The sequence below is a fragment of the Scyliorhinus canicula genome, chromosome 16 (genome assembly GCF_902713615.1).
Source record: "Scyliorhinus canicula chromosome 16, sScyCan1.1, whole genome shotgun sequence".
NCBI lineage: Eukaryota > Metazoa > Chordata > Chondrichthyes > Carcharhiniformes > Scyliorhinidae > Scyliorhinus > Scyliorhinus canicula.
Genome location: NC_052161.1, coordinates 142,679,207 through 142,691,338, shown reverse-complemented (window position 1 = coordinate 142,691,338; position 12,132 = coordinate 142,679,207). Strand labels below are relative to the sequence as shown.

The window sequence follows — 12,132 nt, the reverse complement described above, 5'->3', positions numbered from 1 at the left end:
TGTCCCTATACAATGGGGGAATGTCCTGTCCCTATACAGTGGGGAATGTCCTGTCCCTACACAGTGGGGAATGTCCTGTCCCTATACAGTGGGGAATGCCCTGTCCCTATACAGTTGGGGATGTCCTGTCCCTACACAGTGGGGAATGTCCTGTCCCTATACAGTGGGGAATGCCCTGTCCCTATACAGTGGGGAATATCCTGTCCCTATACAGTGGGGAATGTCCTGTCCCTATACAGTGGGGGATGTCCTGTCCCTATACAGTGGGGATGTCCTGTTCCTATACAGTGGGGAATGTCCTGTCCCTACACAGTGGGGAATGTCCTGTCCCTATACAGTGGGGAATGCCCTGTCCCTATACAGTGGGGAATATCCTGTCCCTATACAGTGGGGAATGTCCTGTCCCTATACAGTGGGGGATGTCCTGTCCCTATACAGTGGGGATGTCCTGTCCCTATACAGTGGGGAATGTCCTGTCCCTATACAATGGGGGATGTCCTGTCCCTATACAGTGGGGAATGTCCTGTCCCTATACAGTGGGGAATATCCTGTCCCTATACAGTGGGGGATGTCCTGTCCCTATACAGTGGGGAATGTCCTGTCCCTATACAGTGGGGAATATCCTGTCCCTATACAGTGGGGGATGTCCTGTCCCTATACAGTGGGGAATATCCTGTCCCTATACAGTCGGGGAATATCCTGTCCCTATACAGTGGGGGATGTCCTGTCCCTATACAGTGGGGAATATCCTGTCCCTATACAGTCGGGGAATATCCTGTCCCTATACAGTGGGGAATGTCCTGTCCCTATACAGTGGGGAATGTCCTGTCCCTATACAGTGGGAATATCCTGTCCTTATACAGTGGGGGATGTCCTGTCCCTATACAGTGGGGAATATCCTGTCCCTATACAGTGGGGAATATCCTGTCCCTATACAGTGGGGAATGTCCTGTCCCTATACAGTGGGGAATGTCCTGTCCCTATACAGTGGGGAATGTCCTGTCCCTATACAGTGGGGAATTTCCTGTCCCTATATAATGGGGAATGTCCTGTCCCTATACAGTGGGGAATGTCCTGTCCCTATACAGTGGGGGCTGGCCTGTCCCTATACAGTGGGGGATGTCCTGTCCCTATACAGTCGGGGAATATCCTGTCCCTATACAGTGGGGAATGTCCTGTCCCTATACAGTGGGGAATGTCCTGTCCCTATACAATGGGAATATCCTGTCCCTATACAGTGGGGGATGTCCTGTCCCTATACAGTGGGGAATATCCTGTCCCTATACAGTGGGGAATATCCTGTCCCTATACAGTGGGGAATGTCCTGTCCCTATTCAGTGGGGAATGTCCTGTCCCTATACAGTGGGGAATGTCCTGTCCCTATACAGTGGGGAATTTCCTGTCCCTATATAATGGGGAATGTCCTGTCCCTATACAGTGGGGGATGTCCTGTCCCTATACAGTGGGGAATATCCTGACCCTATACAATGGGGGGATGTCCCATCCACCATCTCTCTGCCCAAGTCTCCAAACGATCTAAATCCTGCTGTATCCTCTGACGGTCCTCATCGCTATCTGCAATTCCACCAACCTTTGTGTCGTCCGCAAACTTACTAATCAGACCAGTTACATTTTACTCCAAATCATTTATATATACTATGAACAGCAAAGGTCCCAGCACTGATCCCTGCGGAACACCATTAGTCACAGCCCTCCAATTAGAAAAGCACCCTTCCATTGCTACTCTCTGCCTTCTATGACCTTGCCAGTTCTGTATCCACCTTGCCAGCTCACCTCTGATCCCGTGTGACTTCACCTTTTGTACCAGTCTGCCATGAGGGACCTTGTCAAAGGCCTTACTGAAGTCCATATAGACAACATTCACTGCCCTACCCGCATCAATCATCTTTGTGACCTCCTCGAAACACTCTATCAAGTTAGTGAGACATGACCTCCCCTTCACAAAACCATGCTGCCTCTCGCTAATGCGTCCATTTACTTCCAAATGGGAGTAGATCCTGTCTCGAAGAATTCTCCCCAGTAATTTCCCTACCACTGACGTAAGGCTCACTGGCCTGTAGTTCGCTAGATTATCCTTGCTACCCTTCTTTTTTCTTTAAAGTATTTTTATTAAGGCTTTGCAGAATTTTTCATAATAAAAACTAGTAACAATAATAACAAAACAAACTAGAGTGGTTATTAACATAGGGCAAAAAGAGAATGTACAATAACAATTAAATAGACATTACCCTACATGACCCAGTCTTCCCACACCATCCCAATGAAACACTCCCCCCCCCACCCCCCCCCCCCCCCCCCCCCCCGCCCCACGGATTGCTGCTGCTGACATTTTAATTTTCCCCGAGAAAGTTGACGAACGGCTGCCACCTCCGAGAGAACCCTAGCGTAGACCCTCTTAAGGCAGACTTTATTTTCTCGAGGCTGAGAAACCCAGACATGTCGTTAACCCAAGTCTCTACACTCGGGGGCTTCGAGTCCCTCCACATTAATAAAATCCGTCTCCGGGCTACTAGGGAGGCAAAGGCCAGGACGTCGGCCTCTTTCGCCCCCTGAACTCCCGGGTCTTCAACACTCCAAAGATCGCTACCTCTGGACTTGGCACCACCCGTGTGTTAAGCACCTTGGACATTGCCCTCGCGAACCCTTGCCAGAACACTCTAAGCTCCGGGCATACCCAAAACATGTGGACATGGTTTGCAGGGCTGTCCTTGCACCTCATACAACTGTCTTCTACCCCAAAAAACTTGCTGATTCTCGCTGCCGCCATGTGTGCCCGGTGGGCCACCTTAAATTGAATTAGACTGAGCCTGGCACATGATGAGGAGGAATGAACCCTGCCCAGGACCTCTGCCCACAGACCCGCTTCCAACTCCTCACCTAGCTCCTCCTCCCACTTGCCCTTGAGCTTCTCCACCGGGGTTTCCTCCGCCTCCTGTAGTTCCTGGTAGATATCCGACACCCTCCCCTCCCCCACCCAGGTGCCGGAGACCACCCTGTCCTGTACCCTCAGAGGCGGCAGCGTCTGAAAGGCCACTACCTGTTTTTTCAGGAAGGCTCGTACTTGCAGATATTTAAAGGCGTTTCCTGGCGGCAGATTAAATTTGTCCTCCAGAGCCTTCAAACTGGGAAAGCTTCCGTCTATGAACAGATCTCCCATCCTTCTGATGCCTGCCCTCTGCCAGCTCTGGAACCCACCATCCATCCTACCCGGGACAAACCTGTGGTTGTTACATATCGGGGTCCAGACCGACGCTCCCTCCACCCTCTTGTACCTTCTCCACTGTCCCCAGATCCGCAGTGTCGCCATCACCACCGGACTTGTGGAGTAACGGGTCGGCGAGAACGGCAAAGGAGCCGTTATCAAAGCTCCCAGACTAGTACCTTTACATAACGCCGCCTCCAGCTGCTCCCACGCAGCCCCCCGCCCCCCAACGCCCACTTCCTAATCATAGCTATATTGGCCGCCCAGTAGTAGTTATGAAAGTTCGCAGCGCCAATCCCCCCCCCCCCCCCCCCCCCCCCCCCCGAGCCAGTTCCTCGAGGCTCTCAGCGCCATAGCTAGTGGTTCTATAGCTAGGGAAAATAGTAATGGGGAGAGAGGACGCCCCTGCCTCGTTCCCCGAAGCTCGAAGTACCCCGACCTCAGCCGGTTTGTACATACTCTTGCTACAGGCGCCTGGTACAGGAATTTCACCCAGCCAATAAAGCCCTCACCAAACCCAAACCACCCCAGCTTTTCCCAGAGGTACTCCCACTCCACCCGGTCAAAGGCTTTCTCTGCGTCCATCGCTGTTACCACCTCCGCCTCCCCTCCCTCTGAGGGCATCATAATAATATTCAAAAGTCTCCGGACATTGGTATTGAATTGTCTGCCTTTAACAAATACAGTCTGGTCTTCCTCTATCACCCCTGGGACGCAATCCTCAATTCTTGTGGCCAGAATCTTAGCTAGCAATTTGGATCCACGTTTAAAAGCGAAATCGGCCTGTATGATCCGCAATGTTCCAGGTCCTTCCCTCGTTTAAGAATGAGTGAGATCAAAGCCTGTGACATTGTTGGGGGGAGAGTTCCTTTCTCTCTGGCCTCATTGAAGGTCCTCATCAAGAGTGGGCTCAATATTTCCGAAAATTTCTTATAGAATTCTACCTGGTAACCGTCCGGCCCCGGGGCTTTACCCGATTGCATGCCCTCTATACCCTTGACGATCTCCTCCAATTCGATCGAGGCCCCCAGCCCCTCCACCAGGTCCTCTTCGACCTTTGAAAACCTGAACTGGTCTAAACATTGCCTCATCCCTTCCACTCCCGCCGGGGGTTCGACTCGTATAGTTTACTATAGAATTCCTTAAAGACTCCGTTCACCCCCCCTGGATCCAAGACCGTGTTACCCTCCTTATTCTTTACTCCCCCGATTTCCCTGGCGCCTCCCTCTTTCGCAGTTGGTGTGCCAGCATTCTACTCACTTTGTCCCCGTACACATAGACTGCCGCCTTGCCTTCCTCAGCTGTGCTACCGCTTTCCCTGTGGTCAGCAGTTCAAACTCCGCCTGCAGACTCCGCCGCTCCCTCAGTAGCCCCGCCTCGGGGGCCTCCGCATATCTCTTGTCCACTCGGAGTATCTCCTCCACCAGTCTCTCCCTCTCCGCTCTTTCTCTCTTTTCCCTATGGGATGGAATTGAGATGAGTTCCCCTCTGACAACTGCCTTCAGAGCCTCCCAGACCGTTGCCGCTGCTACCTCACCCGTATCGTTTGTTTCTAGGTAATCCTGGATGTTCCTGCTAATCCGCCCGCAAACCTCTTCATCCGTCAGCAGCCCCACATCCAGTCTCCAGAGTGGGCGCTGCCCTCTCTCCTCACTAAGCCGCAGGTCCACCCAGCGTGGGGCATGGTCCGAGACTGTGATTGCTGAGTATTCTGTCCCCGCCACCTTTGGGATTAACGCCCTGCTCAAGACAAAGAAGTCTATGCGGGAATAAACCTTATGAATGTGGGAGAAAAAAAAGAGAAATCCTTCGCTCTCAGCCACGCGATCCTGCAGGGATCCCCCCCCCTCCCCCCCCCTCCCCCCCCCCTCTCCCCCCCCCCCCCCATCTGCTCCATAAAACCCTTCAGTTCCTTAGCTGCTGGTTGCTTCCCTGTTCCGGACTTCGACCAGTCCAGCTCGGGGTCAATGATTGTGTTAAAGTCTCCCCCCATGATCAGGTGGTGTGACTCTAAGTCCAGGATTTTGCCTAGCATGTGTCTCATAAATTCCACATCATCCCAATTCGGAGCATAGATGTTCACAAACACCAGCCGGACCCCCTCCCACGTTCCACTCACCATTATATACTTCCTCCCCTTATCTGCCACAATTCTCCCAGCCTCGAATGCCACACCCTTACGGATCAGAATTGCTACCCCCCTGGTCTTCGAATCCAGCCCTGAATGGGAACACCTGGCCTACCCATCCCTTTCTCAATCTCGTGTGATCTACGAGCTTTAAATGTGTCTCCTGAAGCATTGCTACGTCTGCCTTTAACCCCTTTAGATGGGCGAACACCCACACTCTTTTGACCGGCCCATTCAAACCCCTCACATTCCACGTGAGCAGCCTGGTCGGGGGGGTCTAACGTTCCCCCCCCCCCCCGGAGGGGGCCCCCACTGACTAGCCATCGCCCTTTCTTGGCCAACCCCGAGCCCACGCCCTTCGCTTCCTCGAGCGCCCCCACAGGGAGCAACCATCCCGACCCTCAATTTGTACCCCAAAATTGATACTTCCTCTGTCAGAAAAGAGGCATCCCCCCCTCCCCTCCCCACCCCCAACAGCTCCACGACCCAAAGTCCCCGCCAAGCACCAGCTGGGCACTTGCTCACCCCCCACTATGCTCCCGAGAGTCAGCTGACCCATGCTGACCCTGGCAGCTCCCGCCCCTGGCGCCGTTCAGACTGTCACTTCATTGTCCGGACCCCTCTCCCCACATAAATAAACCAATTAAACTACCTCTCCAGCCCCAGTGAGTAAATAATAATACGAAACAAAAAATAAACAGAAGACACTAACATTGCTCCGTGAGGAGACACTTGTTGAACCAAGGCTCCAACTTCCCGAAAAATCGCACTAAGTACAGGGCCCTCTCGCTCCTCTGTATCTCAACATTGCCGAAAACACTGCACCCTCCAGCCACCACCACAGCCCTTACACGCACCCAACATTGTACACAATCTTATATTAGAAACGATACCGTGTTACCCAGCCCCACCGCCCCAATCCACCAAAGCTTAACTGTCCTTTACTTCGAGTCCAGCTTTTCTTGTTTGATGAATGACCACGCCTCGTCCGGTGTCTCACAATAGTGATGCCGTTCCTTGTACGTGACCCATAGCATCACTGGGTGTAGCATCCCAAACTTCACGCCCTTGCTGAAGAGGGTCACCTTCACCCGGTCAAATCCAGCTCGCCTCTTGGCCAGCTTCGCACCCAGGTCCTGGTAGATGCGTATCCCGCTGTTCGCCCACCTGCTGCTCCGTTCTTTTTTTGCCCACCGCAAGACAAGTTCCTTGTCCGAGAAGCGATGAAATCTCACCACCATGGCCCTCGGCGGTTCATTCGCCTTGGGCTTCCTTGCGAGGGCTCTGTGCACCCCGTCCAGCTCCAGGGGTCGAGGGAATACCCCCGTCCCTATCAGCGTCTCCAGCACCTTGGACACAAACGCTCCTGCATCCGACCCCTCCACACTTTCGGGGAGGCCCACAGTTCTCAAGTTCTGCCTCCTGGACCTGCTTTCTAGGTCCGCCAGCCTCTCCTGCCACTTCTTGTGGAGGTCATCCTGCGCCTCCACCTTAAGGGCCAATACAACCAACTCGTCCTCATGGTCGGATAGTTTTTTCTCCATTTCCTTAATCGCTTTCCCTTGTGTCGCCTGAGTTGCGATCATTTGGTCTGTTGATGCCTTCATCGGGGCCAGCATGTCCTTTTTAAGATCAGCAAAGCAGCCCCTAAGGAACCCTTGTTGCTCCTGTGCCCACTGCGCCCATGGACCGTGGTCTATACCGGCAGCCATGCCGCGCCTCGGCGCCCGCTCCGCACGCTTCTGTCTGCTGGGACTTAAACGCTTCACCCGGCCACTCCTGGCCCAGCTATCCATACAACAGAGAGGGAATCCTTTTGGTAGTGTTCGCTTCACCAATCTGCCCCAAAAAGTCCGTGGAAACTCTGGGAAAAAGGCCCGAGAGTCCGTTCCAGGCGGGAGCTGCCGAATGCGCGACCTACTCCTCCATGACCGCCACCACTTCTTCAATGGCCTTGGCGAGATCTTTTCACAGTTGTCCCCTCTGCTGCTGGAATTCAGCTTTAATAAAGGCCCTTAAGTCAGCTTGAGGCCCTTAAACTCGCCCTTCCCCCTCCTGCATGCTGGAAGAGGCTTTTGTCTTTGCTGCAGCTTCAGCCAAATCTTTCACTGTTTCTGCCGGGTCTGGTAACCAAGAGGCATACCATTCCTGGGGGAAAATACTCCTCCAACATTCACCTACATCCTTTCATCAAAATTCCACCCCGTATTGATTAAAAAAGAGCTCTTTTCTGTAACCTTGGGCAGGAGCTGCCTTGTGTGTGACCACTTACTCCATAGTCCACACCGGAAGTCCCTTGCTACCCTTCTGAAACAAAGGAACAACATTGGCTATTCTCCAGTCCTCCGGGACATCTCCTGAAGACAGTGAGGATCCAAAGATTTCCGTCAAGGCCTCAGCAATTTCCTCTCTAGCCTCTTTCAGTATTCTGGGGTAGATCCCATCCGGCCCTGGGGATTTATCTACCGTAATATTTTTCAAGACGCCCAACACCTCGCCTTTTTGGATCTCAATGTGACCCAGGCTATCTACACACCCTTCTCCAGACTCCAGACTCAACATCCACCAATTCCTTCGCTTTGGTGAATACTGATGCAAAGTATTCATTTAGTACCTTGTCCATTTCCTCTGGCTCCACACATAGATTCCCTTACCTATCCTTCAGTGGGCCAACCCTTTCCCTGGCTACCCTCTTGCTTTTTATGCACGTGTAAAAAGCCTTGGGATTTTCCTTAACCCTATTTGCCAATGACCCTTTGTGACCCCTTCTAGCCCTCCTGATTCTTTCAATTCTGACAAAACAACATTGACCTGAAAAGTTAAATTGGTCCCTCTCCCCAAATCCTGGCCTGCCAAATATTTCCAACATTTCCTGTTTTATCTTGAAAGCTGCTTTTGGCCATGTTTATTGTGTAATTGGTGCACTAATCCAGCAGATGGCAGCAGCTGCCTGTGTCTCCAGTTCAGTGCACTGCCAGCAGGGGAATGACTGGACTTCTTTTCCTTTTTTTATAAATTTACAGCAATTAATTTTTTCCAATTAAGGGGCAATTTAGCATGTTCAATCGACCTACCCTGCACATCTTTGGGTTGTGGGGGCAAAACCCACACAAACACGGGGAGGATGTGCAAACTCCACACGGACAGTAACCCAGAATCGAACCTGGGACCTCAGCGCCGTCTCCGTCTCCCTTGTCAGCCGTGACCATTCACTCGGGAAGATGGAGGATCGGAGTCACGGGTTTGCTGCCCTCCACCAGCAGTGCCCCCTGGAGGCCTCCATCTCCCTTCATCCCTGCTTCTGACAGCAGCCATTGGCCGATGGCACAGAATGAGCGGCAGCTCCACACCTTGCTGGGTCCTCGATCTTCCGAGATCCACCAGTCAGGAACAAACCTACTGTTGTGTGGGTCACACCATAGAGAGGGGAACACAGCTGAATATGATCGCTATCCAGTTACCTCATGATTATTCAGGTTTCACTTTAGGCTGCTAATTGTTCTCACTTTGAACTCCACCCACCAGAAAAGACCCTCCTCCCATTTTGAGGTCTCGCAGTTTTACACTGACAGTGTTGTATTGTTGAGAATCTCTAAATGGTGTGTGTGACATTGGGGCCTCACTCCATCACCTTCTGCTGCCCCCCTGATACCCACCAACTTCCCCCATCACCCTGGACCCACACAATGTAACCACTCCTCATCCCTGTGTGACCCTCGACCCTTCCCCCGTTACCCTTGCACCTTTAACCCTCACCCTCCTCGAGCTTTCGCTCCTCTCTGAGCCGATACCCATTACCACCCCGACCCTGACCCCTCCCATTATCCCAGCAGCTGTTTCACCTGTTTCTAGGAACCCCCAACCATGAAACCTTCAGCCCCCCCTGAATATAACCCTGGCCGTGCCAGCCTATTGCACCCCACTGTCCCCTCTGACTGTGACTGTTCCCTCTGCTACCCAGCATCCTCAGTTCAACCCCCAGGACCCCACATAGACAGAACCAACCCTACCCTCTGGCACCATCTCACTACCACCATCCCTGCCCAGAAACTCTGCTCCCATCCAACCAGTCGTGTCCAGTCTCCGATCCTCCCTATCCCTCTCCCCACCTCGTGTCCAGCCTCCCAACCTCCCTATCCCTCTCCCCGCCTCGTGTCCGGCCTCCCATCCTCCCTACCCCTCTCCCCGCCTCGTGTCCAGTCTCCGATCCTCCCTATCCCTCTCCCCACCTCGTGTCCAGCCTCCCAACCTCCCTACCCCTCTCCCCGCCTCGTGTCCAGCCTCTCAACCTCCCTACCCCTCTCCCTGCCTCGTGTCCGGCCTCCCAACCTCCCTACCCCTCTCCCCGCCTCGTGTCCGGCCTCCCAACCTCCCTACCCCTCTCCCCGCCTCGTGTCCGGCCTCCCAACCTCCCTACCCCTCTCCCCGCCTCGTGTCCAGCCTCCCAACCTCCCTACCCCTCTCCCCGCCTCGTGTCCAGTCTCCGATCCTCCCTACCCCTCTCCCCGCCTCGTGTCCGGCCTCCCAACCTCCCTACCCCTCTCCCCGCCTCGTGTCCAGCCTCCCAACCTCCCTATCCCTCTCCCCGCCTCGTGTCCAGCCTCCACACAGCTTGGTCGACCAATGCCGAATATGAGTCACAATTTGTGAGCAATCCCCAAGGCCAGAACAGCATCTGCTCACCGCAAAGGGGGGAAAGAATCAATCTCACCGGATCCACGCTGCTTAAGTGCAGAAGGAAGCCATTCGGCCCATCAAGTCTGCACCGACCCACTGAAAGATCCCTACCTAAGCCCATGCCTCCACACTATCCCCATAACCCAGTAACCCCACTTAATCTTTGGACACTAAGAGGGAATTTAGCATGGCCAACCCACTTAACCTACACATCTTTGGACTGTGGGAGGAAACGGGAGCACCCGGAGGAAACCCACGCACACACGGGGAGAAAGTGAAAACTGCACACAGTCGCCCGAGGTCGGAATTGAACCCGGGTCCCTGGCGCTGTGAGGCAGCAATGCTAGCCACTGTTCCGGTCCCATACAATCGTAAATGTGAACATTCTCATTCTGACTGGAGGGAGCTTTATTCCAACGAGGTAGCCTTTTAATGAGTACATTAAGAAGTCTTACAACACCAGGTTAAAGTCCAACAGGTTTGTTTCAAACACGAGCTTTCGGAGCGAGCGCTCCGAAAGCTTGTGTTTGAAACAAACCTGTTGGACTTTAACCTGGTGTTGTAAGACTTCTTACTGTGCTCACCCCAGTCCAACGCCGGCATCTCCACACCATGGCTTTTAATGAGTGTGTGACGTGCTAATATATGCAAACGGACTTCCTGACATTGATCATCAGAAACCTCGACCAACCTTTAACTGACCTTTAGAGTCCTGAGAACTTCATTCTTGAACTTCATCCCAACATCGGGAAAATGATTTTTGGTCTCCTGCCAAATTAAATTTCCCGCTCCCGCCATTGCTGGTGGGGAGGGCAGTTCCACTCTCTGAGCTGTACGTTGTTTTCTGATTGTGGTTAAGTATCACCCTCCCCTGAAGCTGGAGGAGGGGTTGGGTTGCCTTCCATATGAAACCGTCAATTTCAAAATCCCAAAGCTTCTTGGAATCAAACGTCACTTATTCAAAAAGGTATTTTTGTAATTTAATCAGAGCTGATCCCAAACTTCTTCAAATAAGGAAATGTGTGTGTGACAGGATTCCTTTCCAAAAAGCTTGGCCAAGTTTATACACATGGCCTGTTTAGTTGGTAATCCAGGGTTATGCTAGTTAACTCACCATTCATGCCAAGTGAAACTATCCAATTGATCAGGGTTTTCAAACTCCAGGTTGCGACCCGCGGATGTGTCGCCGTCGGGTATCAGGAGGATTGATCACAGCGTTCCCGGGAAGCGCCCCACAGCCATGACTGGCTTTCAAGAATGCCGGCCGCCCCGCGCTTGCGTACCGCCTCAGACACATCCAGCAATGCGCAGTTCCGGAGCCCAGCGGGTCACACTACCCCCCCTGCTGATGTCAACGTGAGATTGTGAGCACCAACCAGGCTCACCCGTCACATTAAAGGTAAAAAATAAGGGCAGCACGGTGGCCTAGTGGTTAGCACACCCGCCTCACGGCGCTGAGGTCCCAGGTTCGATCCCGGCTCTGGGTCACTGTCCGTGTGGAGTTTGCACATTCTCCCCGTGTCTGCGTGGGTTTCGCCCCCACAACCCAAAAATGTGCAGAGTAGGTGGATTGGCCACACTAAATTGCCCCTTAATTGGAAAAAATAATTGGCTAATCTAAATTTATAAAAAAAAAAGGTAAAAAATAATGGTGGGTCATGAAGGTCGGCTGGCATGGGTTCCAAAGATTGGCCAGATGGTAAAAGTGGGTCCATTATAAGCAGAAAACACTGCAATAGATTATAAGCAGAAACTAGATTTTATTTAATGTCCTAAATTATGTAATATTGGGCCAGTTAAACTCTTTAAATCAATATAACACACTCTTTCTCTTACAGAATTCAGCACTACTCTGTTATCAAGTGAGAGTTGAAGGGCAATTTCCAAAGGAGATTCTTAAGTGTATCATTGGAGAACTTTAGTGCATGTGTAGTAACAGGCCACCATGACCGTACCCAATGCTGTGGGTTCATACTGAGATATCGCTGCTTACAAATCAGCAAAATGTTTTATTAAAGCTCCGTGGACTCAGCATGTTACATAACTGAAGGAGGGACAGGCTCGCATTACAGACAACTGCAGGTAGACTCCCTGCGATTCCTGC

General features: G+C 52.4%; 1 long non-coding RNA gene across 1 annotated transcript in view; it reads right to left on the bottom strand.

The window, feature by feature from the left end:
* The window catches only part of LOC119950628, a 34,797-nt gene extending 23,898 nt beyond the window's left edge, over nt 1-10,899 (bottom strand). Inside the window, exon 1 of the long non-coding RNA XR_005457376.1 lies at nt 10,731-10,899. This is a non-coding gene — a long non-coding RNA (uncharacterized LOC119950628). The remainder of the gene's footprint in view (nt 1-10,730) is intronic.
* Between the last annotated feature and the right edge of the window lie 1,233 nt (nt 10,900-12,132).